A 24,989-nucleotide genomic window follows, 5' to 3' on the forward strand; every position below is an offset into this window, starting at 1 on the left:
CTATCCATGTTGTTTTGCAAAAAGACCCAAAGTTGAACCTCAGCCAATCAGGCGTCCACACCCTCTAGGACACTCCCAACAGAGGCTCTTTCCCTCAGATTTTCTAGTACGAGTGTAAAGTTAAGAGCTCATGTAGAAGGGGAGTCTCTGCGGGGAGGAGGGCGGGTCGCATATGAATCTATGAAAGATACCAATACTGGAGAACCACAGTTTCAGGTAAGAAACTAATTTTCTTCTCCAGTATTGGATCTTTCATAGATTCACATGCTTGAATTAGAGTAGCGAGCAGTAATATTGATTAAGTAGACATGTAGCCGTACCTTTACAATCCGAGCAAACATCAGAATATCAATAGAAATTAGAGTAACAGTACCTCCAGTTAGTGCTGAATGGCAACGGAACAATGTTCCTCTGTAAGTAACAATCAGTCATAATAAGCATAGATCTCTGCATTACAACAAATATGAAGCATGCTACGATAATCAAGCACTACCATAAGCATAAGAACTAGAAAAGATTTAACCTTGATTGAATAAGAAACTCTTGTTCACCTACCCTGCTTGCGGAGGTGGGATGATTCAAGAGGCTCACCTTAACTAAACAAATGCCTCAAGACTGCTTGACCCACTGCTGTGTCCATGTTATTTGTCTCGTCGAGACAGTAGTGTTTCGTGAACGTATGCTGGCTGGACCATGTGGCCGCTCTACAGATCTGCTGCAAGGGTACCCCTGCGAAGAGGGCAGCCGATGTTGCTACCACTCTTGTTGTGTGGGCTCTAACCCTGCTGTGGGGAGGCTTACCAGCCTGAATATGACAGAATTGGATTGCCAGGCCAATCCACCTGGCCAGTCTGTTTGGATACTGGAAGGCCCTTCTTTGCGTCTCCAAAGGCCACGAACAACTGGTCTGACTTGCGTATGCTCTGAGTCTTTTGTAGGTAAAACTTTAGACATCTTTCAACGTCCAGGGAATGCAATGCTTTTTCTGCCACTGTCTGCGGATTAGGAAAAAAGGTTTTCAAAACAACCGGTTCATTCAGATAGAAAGTTGAGGGCACTTTTGGAATGTACTTAGGGTTTGTTCTCAGGATTACGCTAGTAGTGGTGAAATGAAGAGGAGGCTCTTTGCTGGTGAATGCCTGTCTGTCACTCACTCTCTTAGCGGAGGTAAGAGCCAGCAACAATGCTGTTTTCCATGAAATGAACTTTAACTCCGCTCTATGGATGGGCTCAAAAGGAGGTTTCATGAGCTGCCCCAGGACCAGGTTTAGGGACCACAACGGTGGAGGCTTCTGCACTGGTGGAAAAGCACGAAACAGGCCTTTCAGGAACTGCTTTACAATTCTGGTGGAAGATAATGAAACCGTATTCTGAGACCTGCGGTATCTTGAAATTGCTGCCACGTGCACGCAGATGGTAGAGTATGAGAGTCCAGACTTTGCTAGGTGTAACATGTACCGTAGTACCTGTCCTGGAGGGGAGGAAATTGGGTGGATCCCCTCAGCTGCGCACCACAGACAAAAACGCTTCCATTTCAACCTGTAGGTCCTATTGGTAGTATCCGCTCTAGCTCTGGCCAGAATCTCCCTACATTCAGAAGAGATGTTTACGGTGGAGTACTCATGGAACTCAGGAGCCAGGCCGATAAGTGGAGAGATGACGGATCCGGATGTCTGACTTGGCCCTGGTGCATCGTCAATAGGGATGGCCTCAGTTTGAGTAGCACATGTGGTTGTTCTGAGAGCATAAGGAGTTCTGTGAACCACACCTGTCTGGGCCATCTCGGTGCTATTAATAGGAGGCGACAACCCTCCGCCTTCATCTTGCTGATGACTCTCGGTATTAGTGGGATCGGAGGAAAGGCGTAGGCATAAACGCCGGACCATCTCATCGAAAACGTATTCCCCCACGATCCTCTTTGGTGAAGCCAGCTTGCGTAGTAAGGGCATTTTTTGTTCTCAAACTTGGCAAACAGATCGATGTTTGGTCTGCCCCTTAACTGGAAGAGTTGGTCCAGAATCTCCTGGTCTAGTTCCCACTCGTGGTAGGGGATAATTGTCCTGCTCAGGGTATCTGCCAGCACGTTGGTGTGTCCTGGGACGTGCTCCGCTTTCAGAGAAATGTTGTGCGCTATGGCCCATTTCCAGTTCTGAGCCTGCTGTGAGAGCTGTATAGACCTTGTGCCACCCTGCTTGTTTAGGTAAAACATGCTTGTGGTACTGTCTGTCCTGATTAAGAAATTCGAGCCCTGAAGCCTTGGTAGGAAAGCCTTTAGAGTGAACTCTATTGCTTTGAGCTCCAGGTGATTGATGTGGAGCTGGCTGTCCTTTGGACCCCAGGATCCACTGATTCGTAGATCTTGAAGGTGGGCACCCCAACCTTCGAGGGAGGCATCCGTCGTCATGATATAGCGAGGTACCTGATGAAGAAATGTGAGACCGGTGGACAAATTTGCTGGTGTCGCCCACCAAGCCATGGCTGTTCTCATTTCCGATGTGACGAGAATTTTGTCCTCGAAAGAGCCCTGAACCTGGCACCATTGGACTTCCAATTGCTCTTGCAGGGGCCGCATATATAGTCTGCAGTCTGGAACCAGCGGAATGCATGACAAGATCATTCCCAGCAATGACTTGTAAGTGCGATCTGAAACAAACTTTTTTGCGGAGAGGTTGCGGGCTAACGTGTTGAGCTTTAATTTCCTTTCCTGCGACGGGTACGCCTTGCTTTGGACAGTGTCTAGTAGTCCAATGTCTGCGTGGGGTGAAGATGCGACTTCTGGTAGTTGACGGTAAGCCCCAGATCGTCGAACAACTAGAGGCAGAGAGATATGTGCCGCACAACTTGACCTTTTGAGGGTGCTTTGATGAGCCAGTCGTCGAGATAGGGAAACACCTGCATGCCCAACTGACGAAGATGAGCTGCCACTAGAGCAAGCAACTTTGTAAAAGTTCTGGGGGCTGATTTCAAACCGAAAGGAAGGACCCGAAACTGTAGATGCATACCAGCCACCTTGAACCTGAGGAATTTTCGATGGTTGTGGTGTATCAGAACATGAAAATACGCATCCTGGGGTCTAGGGATGCCATATGATCTCCTGCACTCAGGAGGTGCAAGATGTCCTGCAGTGTTACCATCCTGAACGATTGTTTCCTCAGAAACATGTTTAGCGACCTTAAGTCCAGAAGGGGGCACCAGTCTCCTGAAGGTTTCTTTACCAGAAAGAAGCGTGAATAGAACCCCTTGTTCTTGTGAGGAGCAGGGACCAGCTCTATTGCTCCATTGCGTAGCACCACTTGTACTTCCTTGAGGAGTTGGGCTACTCGTGGAGGTGGAGGGCCCGACGGAGGTTTCCCGGTTTCTGTATGAACTCCAGAGTATGCCCTCTGGCCACTACATCCAACACCCACCTGTCTGATGTTATGACTTTCCAACGAAGGAAGTGAGAAGTGATGCGACCTCTGACTTTCGAGTCCCTGGTAGTGTAGGAAGCTGGTATGGCTAGCTGGTCATTGTTTTCTGCCGGTATCTCTTCCCCGTGGCGCTGGTCTTCCCTTCGCCGGGTGCCGATATGCCGCGGTAGGTGGTAATCGGTAATGCTGCTGATGTTGGCTGTATTGCTGTCTGTATCCTGCTGTAGAGGACTGATACTGGTGTCTGTATTGTTGAAAACCCCCTCGAAAGGAGTAATTTCCTCTACCTCTTGCCCCACGAAAGGGCTGCCTGCGGTACTGCAAGGTACAAAGCGATCTCGCCGTGTCAGTATCTGTTTTGATAGACTGTAGCATGTCGTCAACATGCTTCCCAAATAGCCTTTGCCCATCATATGCCATATCCAGAATGCGGCACTGGACCTCTGGACGGAAAGATGTATATTTGAGCCAACCCTGCCTACGCAAGACCGCTGCTCCTGCGACCTGTCGGAATCTTGTTAACAAAATGTCTATTGCGCAGTCAATGATTTCCGCTGCAATCCGCTCACCCTCTTGCAGCACTTTCCTTGCTTCCACCTTGACATCCTCAGGTAACAAATCCAAGTAAGCGGACATGTCCGCCCACATCTGGCGATCGTACCTCCCTAGTATAGCCAAGGAGTTGGCCGCCTTTACTGTGATCGCCGCCACCGAGGAGAGCTTTTTACCAATGTTATCCAATCTTCTCCCATCCTTGTCTGGAGGTGCTGCGATAGGTGCCAAAGGGTTCTTTGATCGACGTTGTGCAGCCTGGGATATCACAGAATCCGGCCTTGGTTGACGTTTGTAATGATCTGCAACATCAAAGGTGGTGGAGGAAACATACAGGAGGCCAAAACGCCTCAGACAGATGAAATCTGTTTTCCAAAGAACCTTGAGGAGGAAACCTTAGAGGATTGAAGGCTAGCCATTGAATATTTTCAGTAGTAGGAAAAACGACGAATAGCTGCTTACCTAAAGGTGTAGTTGTGCAGCCTGAAGAACTTTCTGGATTCACATTCTGTAGTCCGCCTTCTATTTCTGATTTTGTTGTTGTTGCTGGGCGTCAATGGAGTGCCTATCTGGTGCTTTCTATGACGTATGACCTTCCCCGAAAGCTCCCTACTTTGGTGACCATCTTCAGATTATTTACCCCACTCCCTATTTTCTCTTTCCATCTTCCTGGTGGTGGTGGGAAGCCCCTTGTAAATCCAGAAATGTCTTCAAGGTGCCATACTACACCTACAGGTAAGCAACTATTCGTTTTGTAGCGTGATTCTTTTGTAGACCCAAATGCTACTCATCGACTTTGTAGCCGTTTTGTTAGGTTTGCGGTGGTTGGGCTGAAGATGGACTTTAATTTGTAAACAGTTTTGTTCCACCGGATCTTCCTTGTTAATTTGAATGAGCAAGGAGTAGTGTTTTGTGAATGTGTGTAGCAATGACCACGTTGCTGCCATACATATAATGATGTATGTGCCAAAAAAGCAATGATCGCTCCTTTTTTTGGTCAAGTTGTTTCTCCCCCGCACTTGTGCAGCATCGTTGAATAGTTTGTGTGATCAATATAGCAAATGTACCCTTAGTTACTAGCTATCAGTGCAAAAGAGACAAATAGTTGCTTTGTCTTCCTGCTTGTCTTCTCCATGTAGTACATTATAGCACGTCTTTCGTCCAGCATGTGTAACACTCTCTCTGCTTGATTTTCTGGGTTTTGGAGAAAAAAACTTGGAATTTGAGTTGGTTAGTTTCTGTGGATGTGACACACTATTTTGGGTAAAAAATGTGTATCTGTCCTCAAGACAATTTTGTCTTTGTGAATCTGTAAATATGGTTCTTGGATTGAGAGTACTTGTACTTCACTCACTCTGTGGAGAGATGGTATGGCCACGAGAAATGCTGTCTTTTGCATGAGCATCTTTAATGTGGCTTTGTTAGGGCGCCTACATTAACTGAGTCAGTACCATATGTAGATTCCATGTGTGCAGGTACCTTCCTTTTTGGTGCAACTCTCCTTGCCCCTTCTAAGAACCGTTTTATTACCAGAACTGTGAAGAAGCTTTTTTTCTATGTGACCTCTTGTGTAGGCCACTATTGCAGCTAAGTGTACTTTCAAAGATGCATCTTTTAACTTGCAGTCTAGTAGGTGTGTTGGGTATTTTAACACCATTGCATCCTTAGTATTTTTCCTTAACAAGCCCCTTTTAAGACACCATCAGCAGTATCTCTTCCATTTAGCAGTGTAGCATTTAGTTATTGTTGGCTTTCTTGATTCTCTAAGGACAGCCATTATGTTCTTTGGAAGTTTAAATGACCGAATTCTAAGTCTTGAAGAGTCAGGCTGCCAGGCTTAAAGACTCTGGTTCTGGGTGCAGTACCCTTTCTTCTTCCATTGACAGCAATTCTTGTTTTGTTGGTAGTTTTAGAATGTTCCCTTGTACCATTTCTATCAGCTCCGAGAACAATGTCTGCCTCGCTCACTGAGGAGAAATTAACATTAGAGTAATTTTTCTTCTTCTGCATTTGTAGATCACTCTCTGTATCAGTGGAAACGCAGGAAAAGTGTATGCAAATATACCTGACCAGTCTATTGCCAGAGCATTTCCTACAGTTTGGTGGTACAGCTGTCTGGACACAGAGTTTTGACATTCTGCGTTCCCTGGGGTTGCAAATAGCTTTATTTTTTAGTGTTCCCCAATGCCAGAAAATCTTTTTGACTACTTTTTGAGTGTGTTCCCATTCATGAGAGCATGGTGTTTGCTTGCTCCGCCCGTCCGCCTTTACATTGCCCTTGTCTGGTAGATGAACTGCTGTTATCTCTATTTCCCTCTGTATTTCCCGCTTCCAAATTTCCTGGGCTAGTTTCAAGAGGGCAAAGGATTGAATACCCCCTTACTTGAGGATGTAAAACATTGTAGGTGTATGTTGTCTGTTTGGATCAATATTGTCTTTCCCAATCGCTCTTTTCTGAAGGCTAGACCACTGCCTTTAGTTCTGAGGTATTTCTATGTTGTACGGCATCTTTTTCCTTCCAGATTCATCGTACTTTGAGCATGTTCATGGGCGTATGGGGCAGCCCATATGAAAGGTATCTGTTGTAATGGTTACTGCTGGAGTTGGCTGCGCGAATGCCTTTCCTTGTGTTAAATGTGATTTGTTCTACCATGCCATTTCCTACTGTAGCTTTTGAGTAACAACATATAGATCCTTCCAACTCCCTGTAGCTTCTGACCATTGGTTCTGCTGCCATTCTTAAATTGGTCTCGTGTAATCTTGCATATGGAATCACAGCGATGCATGAAGCCATCTTCCCTAACAATTTCCCCATAGGCCTCACTGCCAGAGCTTGCCCCTTCTGGTAAAGGCCGGTTTTCCTTTAATTAAGTTGATCTTTGTTCCCAGAAATATATTTTCTTTCTGTGGTGTTGGTGATGATTTCTCTAGGTTTACAGAGAAATCCAATGTGAATAATGCCCTTCTTACCTGTTGTATATGCACTATGTACTTGCTGTGGGAGTTTGCTCTTACTAACCAGCTGTCCAGGTGAGGACAGACCGGTATTCCCTGCCGTCTTAGATGAGCTGCTACTGCTGCTATACACAACCTTGGTGCTGTTTCTTTATTTTTATTTTTTTACCCGAACACCAGCACTGTGAACTGGCAGCGAGCCTGTTCACCAGAAACCCCAGATACCTCGTGTTTTTCATTCATTGGGATATGCAAGCAGGCATGTTTTAGATCTATAGTTGCCATGTAATCCCGTCTACCTTTGGCATTAGGAAATATGTTGAGCAATTTCCTTTCTCTGTTCTGGGCACCTTTTCTAATGCTCTTGTCTTTTCTCCGGCAATTCCTATACCTCCTTGAGTAAACATGCAGTTTCTTCCATTGAATGTACTTTCTTTTTTAGTCCCCTTGTTGGAGGAATCCTTTCCAGTTCTATGCAATAGTCAAACTTTATGACATTTAGGATCCATTTGTCTGAGGTTAACTTCCTACACTCCTAAAAGATGTTTTTGATTCTGCCTCTCACTGGCATGTGTGTAAGAGGCTGTGTGCCTTTTTGAAGCTGTTTGTGCGGGTTGTGCCTCACCTGGGAGGTTATCCTCTTCCTTGTGCTATTCCCAGAAAGTAGTGGCGTCCTTGATGCTGATGCTGCCAGTGCTGCTGAGATGGGAAAGATTAGTTACTTCCCTGGAAGGCCTGGTGTGATGTGCCCATTTGGAAGCTGCCTCTCCCAGTAGGCCTTCGTGTTGGTGCTGGCCCTCCTCGTATGTTTCTCCTCAACTGCAATGCCCCTGTAGACTTCCCAGTCTCATCTTTTTTAAGTTGGTTCAGGGTGACGTCAACAGCGATTCTGAACGAATGTTCCCAGCTGAATGGAGTATATAAAAGATATTTGCCTGCACTTTCGGCTTGAAACCTGAAATTCTTATCCAAGAATGGTGGCGCAGTGTAATCCCAGTCATCATTTGCCAGCTAGCTGTGTCTGCAGCATCCAATGCCAATTTCAGACATGTACTGGCAATATTTTTGCCCTCTTCTGCCAGGTGTGCAGCTCTTTCTGTATTGCTCTGGCAGGAGCTTCATCAGCTCCGCCATCGCCTCCCAGTGTTGATTGACATGTCTGTTTAGGAGGGCATTTAAATTTGCGATGCGCCATCAGTTAGCAGCCCTGCATTCAAATTTCCTACCCATAAGATCCATTCTCTTGCTCTCCCTGTCAGAAGGTGGGCCTGATGTTTAGAGCATGTTGGCCCTTTTTCTTGCTGTAGTATTGAGTCAGCCGGAAGGAACCCTTGAAGTATGCTCAGTTCTTACAAGGATAATTATACTTCCCTGCCCTTGGGTTACTGCTCAACATGTGGCGGGTTCCTTTAATGCCTCCCCCTTCCTTGGTCCAAGACATTAGGCAGCATTGGAAGGAATTGGTTCCTTGATTGGGATGGCAACAGTTTTCACCAGGAAACAGGGGCTGTGGTGTTTACTCTTCCAAGCTGCACACCATATTTATCAGCAGCCTTTTTTAGGACCTGGTTGTATATGCCAATGTCATCCGAGGAAAACAGATAACAGATAAGTCAACTCCTGCCTCTGGGGAGTCAGTCTCTAGCCCCTGCCACTCAGAATCAGTGTAATCAAATCTTCTGAGCATTGGTACAAGCACAGTCCTTCTTGCCCCTTTTCTTCATCATTGAAGAGCTCTTCCTCCTCCTGTGGTCCAGGTGTTAAACGAGTTTCAATTTCTTTGACAATCTTCTTGCTCTGGTCTTTAAGCGTCGAAATTTTCGGAGTAATTCGAAATTATTTTAATACTGAATCTACATTTTTCTTCTTCTGATACAACATTTTGGCCTCGAGGCGTCTCCTCTTTCAATCTCTACCTAGCGTTCCTCTGGTTCAAGGATAAACACTGAAGATTCCTTCAACAATGTATAGGTCAATGAGCTTCTTTGCTCTTCGTGAGATCTCTCTCTTTTACGCTGAAGCTGCATTTCCTTGTCAGTCTTTCGACTAATGTGTTTTTTCCAGAAGACTTTTCATACACGGTGTTCCTTTTGAGGGATCTAAGGGGATCTTTGTCTCAGGGTCTGTCTTCGGTCAGCAAGTATTTTGACGAGTGTAGGAAAGTAGCACCTTTCAGACATACTTACCCCTACGTTTTGCCTGGTATCCGTGTGTTTAGACTGTAGTACACTGGGATCCTGCTAACCAGGTTCCCACATTGTCAGTCCTCTCTCCCCTAAATTTAGTTGGTAAGTGACTTTTACACATCACAATTGGCATACTGGGCTACCCATGTAAGTCCCTAGTATACACACAGCATTGGTACACCAAGGGTCCCCCATGTGCTGCTGTAGGTATTGTGCCACCCATGGGGGCCCATGCGAACTGTGACTAATGCACCTTTCACCCCAGAATGAAAATGTCACTTACCCAGTGTACATCTGTTCGTGGCATTAGTCGCTGCAGATTCACATGCTGTGCATAGTCCGCCGTCTGGTGTTGGGTCGGAGTGTTACAAGTTGTTTTTCTTCGAAGAAGTCTTTTCGAGTCACGAGACCGAGGGACTCCTCCTCCTTTGTTTCCATTGCGCATGGGCGTCGACTCCATCTTCGATTATCCGCAGAGGGTGAGGTAGGAGTTGTGTATGTTAGTAATAGTGCCCATGCAATGGAATGAATAAGTATGTACAAAATAAAGTTTAAGTAATATATTTACAAATGTACAAATGTTGAAGATTACTTCCAAACGGCTACAGGCTCCCGGGGAGGCGGGTGGGCGCATGTGAATCTGCAGCGACTAATGCCACGAACAGATGTACACTGGGTAAGTGACATTTTCAGTTCGGTGGCATGTGTAGCTGCAGATACACATGCTGTGCATAGACTAGTAAGCAGTTATCTCCCCAAAAGCGGTGGCTCAGCCTGTAGGAGTGGAAGTAGTTTGAAATAAAGTTCTTAGTACGGCTTGATCTACTGTGGCTTGTTGTGCGGATAGCACGTCTACACAGTAGTGCTTAGTAAATGTGTGAGGCGTAGACCATGTGGCTGCCTTACATATTTCGTTCATTGGGATATTTCCTAGGAAGGCCATGGTAGCGCCTTTCTTTCTGGTTGAGTGTGCCTTTGGTGTAATGGGCAGCTCTCTCTTTGCTTTAAGGTAGCAGGTTTGGATACACTTAACTATCCATCTGGCTATACCCGGTTTTGATATTGGGTTTCCTGTATGAGGTTTTTGAAATGCAATAAACAGTTGTTTTGTTTTTCTAATTAGTTTTGTTCTGTCAATGTAGTACATTAGTGCTCTTCTGATGTCTAATGTATGTAGTGCCCTTTCAGCTACTGAGTCTGGCTGTGGAAAGAACACTGGTAGTTCTACTGTTTGATTTAAGTGGAACGGTGAAATAACTTTTGGTAAAAATTTAGGATTAGTTTTTAGAACTACCTTATTTTTGTGTATTTGAATAAAAGGTTCCTGTATAGTAAACGCTTGAATTTCGCTTACTCTTCTTAGAGATGTAATGGCAACAAGAAATGCAACCTTCCACGTTAAGAATTGCATTTCGCAAGAATGCATGGGTTCGAAAGGTGGACCCATGAGTCTTGTTAAGACGATGTTGAGGTCCCATGAAGGAACAGGTGGTGTTCTTGGTGGTATAATTCTTTTTAGGCCTTCCATAAACGCTTTAATGACAGGTATCCTAAATAGTGAAGTTGAATGGGTAATCTGCAGGTATGCAGAAATTGCGGCGAGGTGCATCTTTATGGAAGAGAAGGCCAGATTTGATTTCTGCAAATGTAGTAAGTATCCTACTACATCCTTTGGAGATGCATGTAATGGTTGAACTTGATTACTATGGCAGTAGCAAACAAACCTTTTCCATTTACTTGCATAGCAGTGTCTAGTGGATGGCCTTCTAGCCTGTTTTATGACCTCCATACATTCTTGGGTGAGGTTTAAATGTCCGAATTCTAGGATTTCAGGAGCCAGATTGCTAGATTCAGCGATGCTGGGTTTGGATGCCTGATCTGTTGTTTGTGTTGTGTTAGCAGATCTGGCCTGTTGGGTAGCTTGACATGGGGTACTACTGACATGTCTAGTAGTGTTGTGTACCAGGGTTGTCTTGCCCATGTTGGTGCTATTAGTATGAGTTTGAGTTTGTTTTGACTCAATTTGTTTACCAGATATGGAAGGAGAGGGGGAAAAGCGTATGCAAATATCCCTGACCAATTCATCCATAGAGCATTGCCTTGAGACTGCCTGTGTGGGTACCTGGATGCGAAGTTTTGGCATTTTGCGTTCTCCTTTGTTGCAAATAGGTCTATTTGAGGTGTTCCCCAAATGTGGAAGTAAGTGTTTAGAATTTGGGGGTGAATCTCCCTTTCGTGGACTTGTTGGTGATCTCGAGAGAGGTTGTCTGCTAGTTGATTCTGGATCCCTGGAATAAACGGTGCTATTAGGCGAATGTGGTTGTGAATCGCCCATTGCCATATCTTTTGTGCCAGGAGGCACAGCTGTGTCGAGTGTGTTCCCCCCTGTTTGTTTAGATAATACATTGTTGTCAGTTTTGACAAGAATGTATTTGTGGGTTATGATGGGTTGAAATGCTTTCAACGCTAGGAATACTGCTAACAATTCGAGGTGATTTATATGCAACTTTGTTTGATGTACGTCCCATTGTCCTTGGATGCTGTGTTGATTGAGGTGTGCTCCCCACCCTGTCATGGAAGCATCTGTTATCACGTATTGTGGCACTGGGTCTTGGAAAGGCCGCCCTTTGTTTAAATTTATACTGTTCCAACATAGAAGCGAGATATATGTTTGGCGGTCTATCAACACCAGATCTAGAAGGTGACCCTGTGCCTGTGACCATTGCGATGCTAGGCACTGTTGTAAGGGCCTCATGTGCAGTCTTGCGTTTGGGACAATGGCTATGCATGAAGACATCATGCCTAGGAGTTTTAATACCATCTTTGCATGTATTTTTTGTGTCGGATACATGGCTTGTATAACCTTGTAAAAATTTTGAACCCTTTGTGGACTTGGAGTGGCTATCCCCTTTGTTGTGTTGATTGTCGCTCCTAAGTATTGCTGTGTTTTGCATGGCAGAATGTGTGATTTTGCATAGTTGATGGAGAAACCGAGTTTGTAGAGGGTTTGTATGACATACTCTGTGTGGTGTGAACACTTTGTTAGGGAGTTGGTTTTGATTAGCCAATCGTCTAGGTAGGGGAACACGTGTATTTGCTGCCTTCTGATATGTGCAGCTACTACTGCTAGGCATTTTGTAAATACTCTTGGTGCGGTTGTTATACCGAATGGCAACACTTTGAATTGGTAATGTATTCCCTTGAATACGAACCTTAGGTATTTCCTGTGCGAGGGATGTATCGGTATGTGGAAATACGCGTCCTTTAGATCTAAGGTTGTCATATAGTCTTGTTGTTTTAGCAGTGGTAATACGTCTTGTAGCGTGACCATGTGAAAGTGTTCCGATTTGATGTAGATGTTTAGTGTTCTAAGATTGGTCTCAGTGTTTTGTCTTTTTTTGGTATTAGAAAGTACAGTGAGTAAACTCCTGTGTTCCTTTGTGTACGTGGTACAAGTTCTATTGCGTCCTTTTGCAGTAATGCCTGAACTTCTAATTCCAGAAGGTCTAAATGCTGTTTTGACATGTTTTGTGTTTTTGGTGGGACATTTGGAGGGATTTGGAGAAATTCTATGCAATAACCATGTTGGATAATTGCTAAGACCCAAGTGTCTGTTGTTATCTCCTCCCAAGCTTTGTAAAATTGGCTTAGTCTTCCCCCCACTGGTGTTGTGTGAAGGGGTTGAGTGACTTGTGAGTCACTGTTTGGTTGTAGGGGTTTTGGGACCTTGAAATTTTCCCCGGTTCCTAGGGAATTGTCCCCCTCTGTACTGGCCCCGAAAGCCTCCCCTTTGGTACTGTCCCTGGTAGGTAGACGGTGTTGATTGTGAGGTGCTGGCTTGTGTGGCTTGACCCCAAAACCCCCCCTCTGAAGGGTGTTCAGCGAAATGTGCCAAAAGTGCCTCTGCCCTGCGGGGAATAGAGTGCGCCCTTGGCTGTGTCCGTGTCCTTTTTCAATTTCTCAATTGCCGTGTCCACATCGGGTCCAAACAATTGTTGTTCGTTGAACGGCATATTGAGCACTGCCTGTTGGATCTCGGGTTTAAACCCGGATGTGCGCAACCATGCGTGCCTTCTTATGGTTACTGCAGTATTTATTGTTCTTGCAGCTGTATCCGCTGCATCCATAGAGGAGCGTATTTGGTTATTAGAGATATTTTGTCCCTCACCTACTTGTTTTGCCCGTTTCTGTAATTCTTTGGGCAGATGCTCGATGAGATGCTGCATCTCATCCCAATGGTCTCTGTCATATCGCGCTAGGAGCGCCTGAGAGTTCGCGATGCGCCACTGGTTTGCAGCTTGTATAGCAACCCTTTTTCCAGCTGCGTCGAACTTGCGGCTCTCTTTGTCCGGAGGTGGGGTGTCGCCTGATGTGTGCGAGTTGGCTCTCTTGCGAGCTGCCCCTACTACAACTGAATCTGGTGGCAGTTGTGATGTGAGAAAAGCAGGGTCCGTGGGCGGTGCTTTATATTTTTTCTCCACCCGTGGAGTTATCGCTCTGCTTTTGACAGGTTCTTTAAAGATCTGTTTTGCGTGCCTTAGCATTCCCGGGAGCGTAGGCAGGCTTTGATAGGTGCTATGGGTGGAGGAGAGGGTGTTGAAAAGGAAGTCATCCTCGACAGGTTCTGAGTGTAACGACACGTTATGGAACTCTGCTGCCCTAGCTACCACCTGTGCATACGCTGTGCTGTCCTCAGGTGGTGAGGGCTTGGTAGGGTACGACTCAGGACTATTGTCTGATACTGGGGCGTCGTATAGGTCCCAAGCGTCCTGGTCATCTTGGCTCATGGTGGTATGAGCTGGTGAATGTGACGGAGTTTGTGCCAGTGATGTATGAGTTACAGGTGGAGGAGAGGGTGGTGGAGTTACTTTCTTCACCACTTTTGCTTGTGGTGTTTGTTCTTGTGTTTGGAACTCGAGTCTCCTTTTCCTCCTGATTGGGGGAAGAGTGCTGATCTTCCCTGTCCCACTCTGTATGAAGATCCGCTTCTGGGTGTGGTCTACGTCAGTGGTTTGTAACTCTTCTTCAAATCTGTGTTTGCGCATTTGAGAGGACAGTGATTGTTCCTCTGAATACGAGCTGGCAGTCGGTTCGGTTGCTGGGTGTTTTGGCACCGAAACTGTGTCTTTGCTTGTTTTCGCCTCCGAGGAGAATTTTCTCTTTTTTGTAGTCGAGCCTTCTCGGCGTCGATCATCCTCGGTGCTGCTGTCTCTGCGTCGAGCAGCTTCGGTTCCGCTGTCTCGGCGGCGACCCTTTTCGGCAGCACTTTCTCGGTCCCGCGATTGCTGCGTGCCTGTGTCTCGACCCGAGTCGGACGATCTCGGCACCGGTTCGCCCTTTTTCGGTGCCGATGGACGGTCACCTATTTTATGGGTTGAGCCATGGCCTGTTAGCAGTGGCGTCCCCTGGGCCTTGTCTGTTTTTCCGTGTGGTGCTTGTTTCGACGTCTTACTCACGGTTTCTTCGACGTCGAATTCCTCCGAGTCCGATTCATGGATGGAGACGGCTTCCTCTTCTTCTCCTTGTTCCTCGAACCCTCGTTGTCCTGTCGGCGTGGACGCCATTTGCAACCTTTTGGCTCTTCGGTCACGGAGCGTCTTTCGGGACCGAAACGCACGACAGGCCTCACACGTTTCTTCCTTGTGCTCGGGCGACAGGCACAAGTTACAGACCAAATGTTGGGCTGTATATGGGTATTTGCTGTGGCATTTAGGACAGAATCCCGTTCCATCGGTGTCTATGTTACACGCGGTCAGGCCGACCAGGCCCCGACGGGGGGTCGAAGTTACCCCGAAGGGCTACCGGAGCTCTTCACGATTCGGTGTCGATTCTATCTAACCCGATACCGAACGAAACAATACCGACGCAGTTTTCCGAAGTTTTGACTATCTTTCCGTCCCGAAACAAGGAGCGAAAAGGAACACGTCCGAACCCGATGGCGGAAAAAAAACAATCGAAGATGGAGTCGACGCCCATGCGCAATGGAAACAAAGGAGGAGGAGTCCCTCGGTCTCGTGACTCGAAAAGATTTCTTCGAAGAAAAACAACTTGTAACACTCCGACCCAACACCAGACTGCGCACTATGCACAGCATGTGTATCTGCAGCTACACATGCCACCGAACATAAGGTTTACCTTATATCACGGTCACTGCACTCTGACCCTATAAGTCACCTCTAAGGTAGGCCCTTCAGCCCAAGGGCAGGGTTCTCAGTTTCAAGACACCCCTGCATGAGCAGAAACGCCCGTAAAAACCCCAGACTCCTTTTTCTGGGCTTTTTAAGTGCGGGGAAACCATCTTAAGGTATCTACTGGACACCGGTCAATGCAAGATGCCCAACTACATAATGGCTTCACCAAACCTAGGAATGTTTGGTATCAAACATGTTGAATTCATGCAACCACACTGATTCCAGTGCTAGTTGCATGATACTATGTACTCTGGGGGTTCCCCTACGGGATCCCCAAAGTCTGCCCGTAAAGCCTTGCAGGGTTTGCATGCTAGCTCATGCTGCTCCCGATCCCAGACACTGTACTGTCCTCCTGCTGCTGAGCCTAACTCGGGCAGGAGAAGGCAGACCAAAGGATTTCCTGTAGAGAAGGAGGCGTGACCACCTCTCCCTTAGTAATAGGTGTCACTGGGCTGGGGTAGGGGTGTCTCTGAGCGCCACCAAACTGCTTTGAAGGACACATTTGGTACCTTCCTTGCATAAACCGGTTTACTACAATGCAGGAGCCACTGGCTTCCGCTCTGGCACAAAACCACACAAAGGACAGGGGAGTGAACACCCCCCTTCTAGCTCGTCCCCTAAGGAGTCGCACAGCTCTGCAAGGTGACCACTTGATTCTGCCATCTTGGAAATAAGTTGTCCAGAGGCCCCTGGGGGCATCTGACTGGTTAGTCCAGCTGGGTGATGTCCCTGACCCATACTGATAGGTGGGTCACTGAAAAACTGTCCAACCCCCTTCCAGGGTCACTTAAGGGCTCCCCTGAGGGTGGGACCTGAGATTCGTCTGCAAGACTCCTCTGCAAGACACTTCTGCAACTGGTCTTCGTTGGGACCGAGACAGACTGTAAACAGCAGGACTCCTCCTACTGCAACTTTATTTCCAGGTTCTGCAAGTTGTCTGCACCCTCCGTGGCCATGTATCCTCCAGAGTAACAAGGACTCTGCCAGCACTTGGGAAGGCAAGAAGAAATCTCCCTTGGAGTGAAGGAGTCACACCCCTGCATCTGCAGGCACCACAATATCGATGACCGGTTTGTGGATCCTGCTGTCCCACAGACTGTTCAAGGCTCTAAAACACAGGTGGTGGTTCTCTGTGGCTCTCCAGAGGTCTGACCTGTCTTCCTTACAACTGGGGAGTCTGTGGTCCCTCGCTGGAGCTGACTGGCTGGAACCCCTGTGCACTGCATCTGTCTGTCGTGGCCAAGGCTTTTGACTATCCAGTCCGGAGACCTCCTAGCTCCAAGAATCCCCAGCTTCCAGCACTAAAACAACGTCCTCCCTGCACCTCCTGTGACGTGGGCATCCCTCTTTGCTGTGCTGCTGAGGCCTCCCTGCGACTCCCTGTGCCCGCTGCCAGAAGGTCCTGCTGAGTACTCCATCAAATCCTCCTGGCTCTCCTGCTTGCTGAGGGCTGGCCCTGACTTACCTGCAAAGGTAGAGTCTCCTGGACCTCGCTGGTCCACAAAATCCTGCAACAATCTGTGCAAAGCCTTCCTGTATTTGCCAAGGCTTGTTAGTAGTCCTGCTGACCCCTGTGCAATTCGATGACTGGCATGGGACAGCTCTTGGACGACTCCTGGGATCTTCTTGCATTGCCTGGACTCCACAGCTGCACTTCTTCGACCACCGTCCTACAGGAAAGCATCGCCAAGAAAGGTCGGCATTGGCCCCTACATCGCCTGGTTACCCCTGGGTGATCTGGACTCTGGCCCCTCTTTCCTTAGGTCCTCTTATTCCAGAATCCACGCTTGGGTTCCACCGACCTGATCCACGGGTGGCAACAGCAGCTGGACACCTGAGGTCCCCCACTGACTTCAACGGGAGATTCCAACACAAACTTCACCCCTATGCACCTGGGCTCCATGGTGTAGGTACTCCACCTCTCTGGGAATCCACGGGTGAGGGCACTCTTGAACCTCCCTTGTCCTAACAGGTTTCCACAGGTTCCTCTGGGTAGGATCCAAGAAATTGAGAACTCCAACCGTGACTTCCCCATGTTATCCTATAGACACTAACCAGCGGTTACAACTCTCCACACAGGCACCTGGGGAATCCTATCTACTTACCTTTGGTGTTTTAGTACTTCCCCAGTTCTAAGGGTCCTTGGGTGGTAGTTTAGGTTGATAGTGATTTTCGCATTTAATTTTTTTTAGAACATGGTTTGGCCCCCCCAATAGGGCACGTTATTCTAGGCTGTTACCGGTTTCTAAGTATCTTTTTGCACGTTCATATCGCCGGTTATGAGATATACCAAAGTTAGTTTAGTGTGTGTGTGTTAGAATACATTATTTTTCAAACACTGGTGTGGGTCTTTCCTGTGTGTACATCACTGACTGATCTAGGTGGTATTTGCAACTGCTTTACACCCTCCTGGATACGCCTTAGCTGCTCTCCACAGCTATCCTTTGAGAGCTCTGGTTATCTAGAACATCCCACACTATCACTAAGGGTTGCATGGACTGAGTACAGGGTGCCTCACCTATAGGTGTACACCATGTAATGAGCCCGCCTCCTACAATGAGGCTTCCTGCACCGCCTTTCAGTCTGTTTTACGCGTGTCAGTCAATTTTTTCACAGTAGATGTATCTTTTACTTGCGGTCTCTTGTCCTTTGAGCTCTTCTGGTGTTCTAAGTCAACAAATGTCTGGTAGCATCCGATGTTTCTCCTTTGGCGACATTTTCCTCTTTGGTGCTTGACAGACCCAGGTCTCTCCGAGATGGTGATGGTTTCTGGCCCTGCATGATGTAATGTGTCCGTCTCAGCTTTCTCCCGCTTTCAGCGTCTGACTTGAACACGGCACAGGCATTGCAGCTGTCTTTTTGGTGGTCGATCGGCAAGCAGTTTGCAGACGGTTTGATGGTCTTTCTGCGAGAATGTGCGGTGACAATTCAGGCAGAACTTGAAAGGAGTTTTCTCCATTATGCCCAACAGGGAGCCCCCTATCCTGACATTCTCGAAAATGTCAAGGAAATCTCCCTTAGTCTCGAAGTCTCCTCCAGGACCTCTTTTCTTATGTTCTTCTCTGAATTTCTTACAAATTTTCGCCAAACTTCTTCAGAGCTTCTCAAACTTTTTCCTTCCTCGTGTGGGACAGCCTTCAGCCAAGCATCGAGATCCAACAGCGGAAAAAAGGAATCTGAAGATGGAGACCAAAGGTGGCAGCTTCCGGGGAAGGACGTTACGTCACAGGAAGCAACAAATGGGGGATCAGTCGACACCCAGCAAAAGAAAAAAAAGAAAAAGAAAATAGAAAGACTACAGAAGAGTGGAAAATTGCAGACCCAGCCAGTAGATGGAGGAATGATGCACAGCATGTTGGGGAGCAGGGGTGCAAGAGAGCCAGCGTGCAAGATGGCCACACTCTAGGGCGGCTACAGCCATCTGAGAAAATAATCCTACAACATCAGCCACATTCTGATCTTTTTCCAAGGGCACCAGTAAATGCCCGCATAGCTGACCTGCCAAATAAAGGAATACAGGCTTTCTGGGCGTTGAGGACTCATAGAATACCAGTAAATATGGTGATGCTCCCAGGATGGCAAGCGACCTAAGATGTTGGCCGCGGTGCGGAGTGTGATATCTCTGTACTGTGCAGAGTGCTAACACCTCGGCTGGGCAGAGGAGACCCCTGTGAGATGCTGCTTCGACCCCACAGAGGCCAGACAAACTGGAGATGGCAGGGCCCGGTTCAGGGGCTGGAGCGACATGGTCGCCCTGTGAGAACAGCACGAGTGCTGGTGAGGGCCCAATCTGACTCCGCAACAAGATTAAGTCTAGGGCCAAGTGGGCTGACAGCGCGTCAAACAGGTTATGCGGCTCAAGGGGAAACTGCTAGAAGTTTCTGGGGTCATGAATGGGAAAATGCCCCAAGTCTGACCGCTTAGGAGGTGAATGAGCTGTGGCTTAAATAAATTTTGTACCCTACAGAGGAAGACCTCCAATATACTATGAGACCATCCAAGATCAATAGGCCTTCAAACCATAAACACGATATTGCTGCAATTATGATCACCCATATACTATGATGCAGGCGTAATTAGAGACAGACAAGAATACTATACAGAGCGTCTGCACCAGCATTGCTAATGCATGAGAGGGTGCATACTACAAGGTTCGTGCACGCACAGATTTACACGGAAGCCTTGGCATAAAGTACAGCAATCACTGATACAGAAGAAGCAATGCTTGACTGCCCATGCGTGTTGTATAGCTATTTTAGCCATGTTTTTAGACATTATTTTAGCAACTAGGTCTGCCGTTTGTGCACTTAAGCCTGGTTACATTTTATTCAGCTTCATTTTATTTTTCTAGCATAGGCCATATTTGCAATGCTGTTTTATTTTCTTTATCTAGTTGTTCTTTCGCCTAGGAAAGCATTGCGTTCCTAGCTAGACATTCTTTTCACTTTGTGCTTTCCTCAAGGCTGCAGCCAGACAGAGTTGCCAGCAAAGTGGTACGCTGTGTCTCCAACATACACAGAAATATACACATCCTTACGTGGGGACATTTTCTCACAACATCAGCTGTTTTATTAAAAACACTTCTCTGTCCCATACACGTTAGAGGGGGATTCCAGCCTGATGACCACAACCGATTTCTCATTGCCTTCAGTATAGCTGCTTGCTTAGACTACCGGATTTCTATACACATGAAATAAATCACATACTTAATGGCCTGCCCTGATCGGTTCCATAACACTAACGTCAACCCATATATCACATGTGCGCAATGTAGATGTCTTACATGGAATGTTTGAGGACTGGGTGAGCCGCGCAAGCGTAGACTCATTTTGGTATATTTAGATAGACACGATATACACATTGCACTGTTACAAGAAATGCATTTTACTGCTAGGACCGATGCACAGTTTGACAACCATTGGGTGTTCCACAGACAATACGCCACTTACTCAAGAGGCACTGTAACACAAATGCGTAAAGGGGTGCATATATCCCACAAGGATTTTGAAAAAATGATCAGGGTAGGTACTCGATCATGGGCGGGCAGACTAAACTCCCATGCCATTATTATAGTCAACTGTTATGGGCCCAACATAGACGATCTCACCTTCTTTGATAGACTTTGGGGACTGATCGTGGACATTAGACTGCATCTGATACTATAGGAGGAGATTTTAGTGTAACCCTGAATGCTGACAAAAACTGATCACCAAGTCACCATATAATGCGCAGCAGCAGGCACATCAAGGACATTATGGGAGAAAACAATTTAGTAGATGCATGGAGACAGTTATATTCCACCAAAAGGGAAGGCACTCACTAGTCTGGGGTACACAATTGCTGGTCTAGATTGGATTATTGTCTTACCTCTAGGGGGATGAGTGGCTGGATCCATTAAGTGCTCCACCTCGTAAGAACTTACTCGGATCACTCCCCAGTCTTAATGGTACTACGCATACCAACTAAGGCCCTAGAACAAACTTCATGGTATCTTTCGCCTTTGATACTCCTAAATGTACCCTTCCATTAAGTACTCTGACAAGAAATAGCTGGGTTCTCAGAGTGCAACACAGGCTCTGTTCCATCAATTGATAATGTGTGGGAAGTACTCAAAGTCACAATAAGAGGATTCTGTATGGCACTGCACACAAATCTGGACAAACTAGAGAGATCTTAAACAAAACAACTTGAGCAACTCCAGAGTACCGCAGGAGACCCTATTATGTTCCACAACATTTGAACAACTGTCAGAATTTCAGGATATTGCAGAAAGAGAATGCCTATAACGAGGCAAATACGCCAAGGACTGAGTGTATGGCAAAGGGGAAAGACCGGGCCACACCATGGGCACAATAACCCACAAAACTCCCTGAGCTAACGTGATCCTAGAGGTAAAGTTGCCGGATGGTCAACTGTAAAGGGACATGTCAAGCATTCTCCACACTTTTATGCAATTCTACAGCAACCTTCATAGCACTTGAAGGGCAACACAGATCGATGTAGTGGGTTTCTGGATGATGTAGCATTGGGTTGGATAAAGGATGCTCCGTGACAATTCCTCGCTGAGCACATTACAGAAGATACAATGCGAAAGGCGAATCAGGAAAAGCTCGAGGGCCTGATGGTCTTCATGATGACTTCTATAAAACCTATGCAAACCTGCTAATGCCAATCTTAAACACAGTCAATCGGGAGCCAATGAAGGGGGCGTATTTCCTCCCACAATGTGCCAAGCTATGATCCTGGCTCTACTTAAACCTGGCAAGTCACATGATGAATCTGAGTCCTTTAGACCCCTGTCGTCAATTGTGACGTTAAGATATTAGCTAAAATTCTTGCCAATTGGCTGTCGCTGCTCATGCTATTTCTTGCAAGACCAGATCAGTCTGATTTTATCCCAGGAAGATCACTATCGCACAATTTAGGAACTTTGTTTTCTATAATGCAGGACATTGACCTGGACCTAGTTGCAGTATTTCTTGATGCCACCAAGGCCTTTGACTCCCTCGAGTGGGATTTCTTAATGACTGTACTCCTGCGAATGGGGATTCCAGATTCTTACTTGTCATGAATTGCTCTATTATACTCCCAACCAGTGGCAAGAGTGGATTAATGGCCTAACTTCTGATCCACTATATACATCAAGAGGCATGAGACCGGGTTGCCCACTATCGCCGCTGTTATTTGCACTAGCAGTGGAACCCTTGAAGGCTAAGTTGCGCCAATGGCACTGGGAATATTCTATTGGTTAGCCGTCCAGACATACCCTTGTGTAGCTATATGCAGATGATTTTACCCTTTACCTTAAAAACCCACAAGACAGCCTCAATGGGATATTAAGGGAGTTTGTTCACTTCGGAGCATTATCTGGCATACAGATTAACTGGGGGAAACCCCACATTTTCCCCTAAACATCTGCTGCACGACCCTTCACCCCTCATTATCCACTACATTGGTGCTCCATGGCTTTGAAATATCTAGTGGTGGTAATAGCCAGAGATAAGAAGGAAACACGGAGAGCGAACTACAGTGTGGCGCTATCGACAATCATAGATAGCATTACTCAATAGATATTACTGTCACTATTGCTGGCATGGCAATTGGGATCATGCAAGTGATCATATTACCAACATTTTTTTACTTGTTTTTAAACATTCCATACCCACCTGGCTGCCGTTTCTTTCAAGCACTCCACGCACAGATAAGACTCACACAAGCAAACAAACATCTGCGCATCCAATGGGATGTTCTTACACTCCCCTTCTCCAAAGGAGGTTTTGAGGCCCCAACATGGAATTGTATTACCTTTGCACTCAAGCCCATTATGCCATCCATTGGTACAAGTCCACCCCATTTATGCCACATCTGGTAGTAGAGGAGGGCTACATGAGCCAAATATCCCAGGGCTCATAGCTAGATGCCATACTGAATTTTCCAAATTCAGCGGATTCCACTGTTGCATGCACCTCCAATGCATGGCTAAAACTAGTGCTTAAAACAGGGAAACCATTGCTTTATTCTCCGCTGGTCCCTCTACAGTATCACCCCTTATTCCCTGTTAAACATGAAGCTACATGCCAACGACTTCTCCAGAGGTGAGGTTACCAGCAATGGGGTGACTTGTATACAGACAGAACGTTCAATGTCCAGAGGGCAGTTCTTGGAAGGAGAAACACCATCACCACTAGATATATTCACCTATGTCAGAATTAGGTCTAATGTGACAGCAGACATAACAAACTTTCCCAAGAAACCCCTAAGACTAAATGACCTATACACTACTACAAGAAGAGACACTGCGAAAGTTTCCATTTTATACTCTACTACACAACTTGAGTTCGCTTCTATTGCATTACAAACATGAGCCAGTTGGCAAGCAGATAGACACTAAAATTACTGACGATATGTAGGGCGACTGTTGTGCACAAACGGGAAGTGTTGCTCCCATCAGTCTAATGCGTATTATAAACTACAAATTCCTCCATAGAATGTATTACACTCCAGAGCGGTTGTATTGGTATGGCCTACGCATAGATGGTAAATGTATGTGGTGTAATATGGACGGGCGGACTTTTTACATCTCGCTTGGGTAAGTAGTCACATCTGTATTGAACTGCAGTGGAAGCTGCACTACGAGAAATGATTGATCACACCCCAACACTTACACCTCTGATTGTTCTATTAGGACACACTGAGCAAGCTGAACGATGACAGAAGATTTGTGGCGCGAGCACTATTGATGGCAAAGCAAATAACTGCTTCCAGATGGGCAAGGGGAAGAGCACCTAAATATAAGGAATGGCTGTCAGACCTAATATACTGTAATGATCACTGTAGGAAGTTGGCTCTGTATGCACTATTTCAAAGTAAGGAATAGTATGCACAGAGTCCAAGGGTTCCCCTTAGAGGTAAGATAGTGGCAAAAAGAGATAATACTAATGCTCTATTTTGTGGTAGTGTGGTCGAGCAGTAGACTTATCCAAGGAGTAGTGTTAAGCATTTGTTGTACATACACATAGACAATAAATGAGGTACACACACTCAGAGACAAATCCAGCCAATAGGTTTTTGTATAGAAAAATATCTTCTTAGTTTATTTTAAGAACCACAGGTTCAAATTCTACATGTAATATCTTATTCGAAAGGTATTGCAGGTAAGTACTTTAGGAACTTCAAATCATCAAAATTGCATGTATACTTTTCAAGTTATTCACAAATAGCTGTTTCAAAAGTGGACACTTAGTGCAATTTTCACAGTTCCTAGGGGAGGTAAGTATTTGTTAGGTTAACCAGGTAAGTAAGACACTTACAGGGCTTAGTTCTTGGTCCAAGGTAGCCCACCGTTGGGGGTTCAGAGCAACCCCAAAGTCACCACACCAGCAGCTCAGGGCCGGTCAGGTGCAGAGTTCAAAGTGGTGCCCAAAACGCATAGGCTAGAATGGAGAGAAGGGGGTGCCCCGGTTCCGGTCTGCTTGCAGGTAAGTACCCGCGTCTTCGGAGGGCAGACCAGGGGGGTTTTGTAGGGCACCGGGGGGGACACAAGCCCACACAGAAATTTCACCCTCAGCAGCGCGGGGGCGGCCGGGTGCAGTGTAGAAACAGGCGTCGGGTTCGCAATGTTAGTCTATGAGAGATCTCGGGATCTCTTCAGCGCTGCAGGCAGGCAAGGGGGGGATTCCTCGGGGAAACCTCCACTTGGGCAAGGGAGAGGGACTCCTGGGGGTCACTTCTCCAGTGAAAGTCCGGTCCTTCAGGTCCTGGGGGCTGCGGGTGCAGGGTCTCTCCCAGGCGTCGGGACTTTAGGTTCAAAGAGTCGCGGTCAGGGGAAGCCTCGGGATTCCCTCTGCAGGCGGCGCTGGGGGGGCTCAGGGGGGGACAGGTTTTGGTACTCACAGTATCAGAGTAGTCCTGGGGTCCCTCCTGAGGTGTTGGATCGCCACCAGCCGAGTCGGGGTCGCCGGGTGCAGTGTTGCAAGTCTCACGCTTCTTGCGGGGAGCTTGCAGGGTTCTTTAAAGTTGCTGGAAACAAAGTTGCAGCTTTTCTTGGAGCAGGTCCGCTGTCCTCGGGAGTTTCTTGTCTTTTCGAAGCAGGGGCAGTCCTCAGAGGATGTCGAGGTCGCTGGTCCCTTTGGAAGGCGTCGCTGGAGCAGGATCTTTGGAAGGCAGGAGACAGGCCGGTGAGTTTCTGGAGCCAA

The 24,989-nt window shown here is 46.8% G+C and overlaps 1 protein-coding gene across 3 annotated transcripts in view; it reads right to left on the minus strand.

Moving 5' to 3' along the window:
- Window positions 1–24,989, minus strand: part of GIGYF2 (GRB10 interacting GYF protein 2) — a 1,376,329-nt gene that overhangs the window by 773,963 nt on the left and 577,377 nt on the right. The gene's annotated exons all lie outside the window — the stretch shown is intronic.

This window comes from Pleurodeles waltl, chromosome 11, assembly GCF_031143425.1.
Source record: "Pleurodeles waltl isolate 20211129_DDA chromosome 11, aPleWal1.hap1.20221129, whole genome shotgun sequence".
In the NCBI taxonomy this organism is placed as follows: Eukaryota; Metazoa; Chordata; class Amphibia; order Caudata; family Salamandridae; genus Pleurodeles; species Pleurodeles waltl.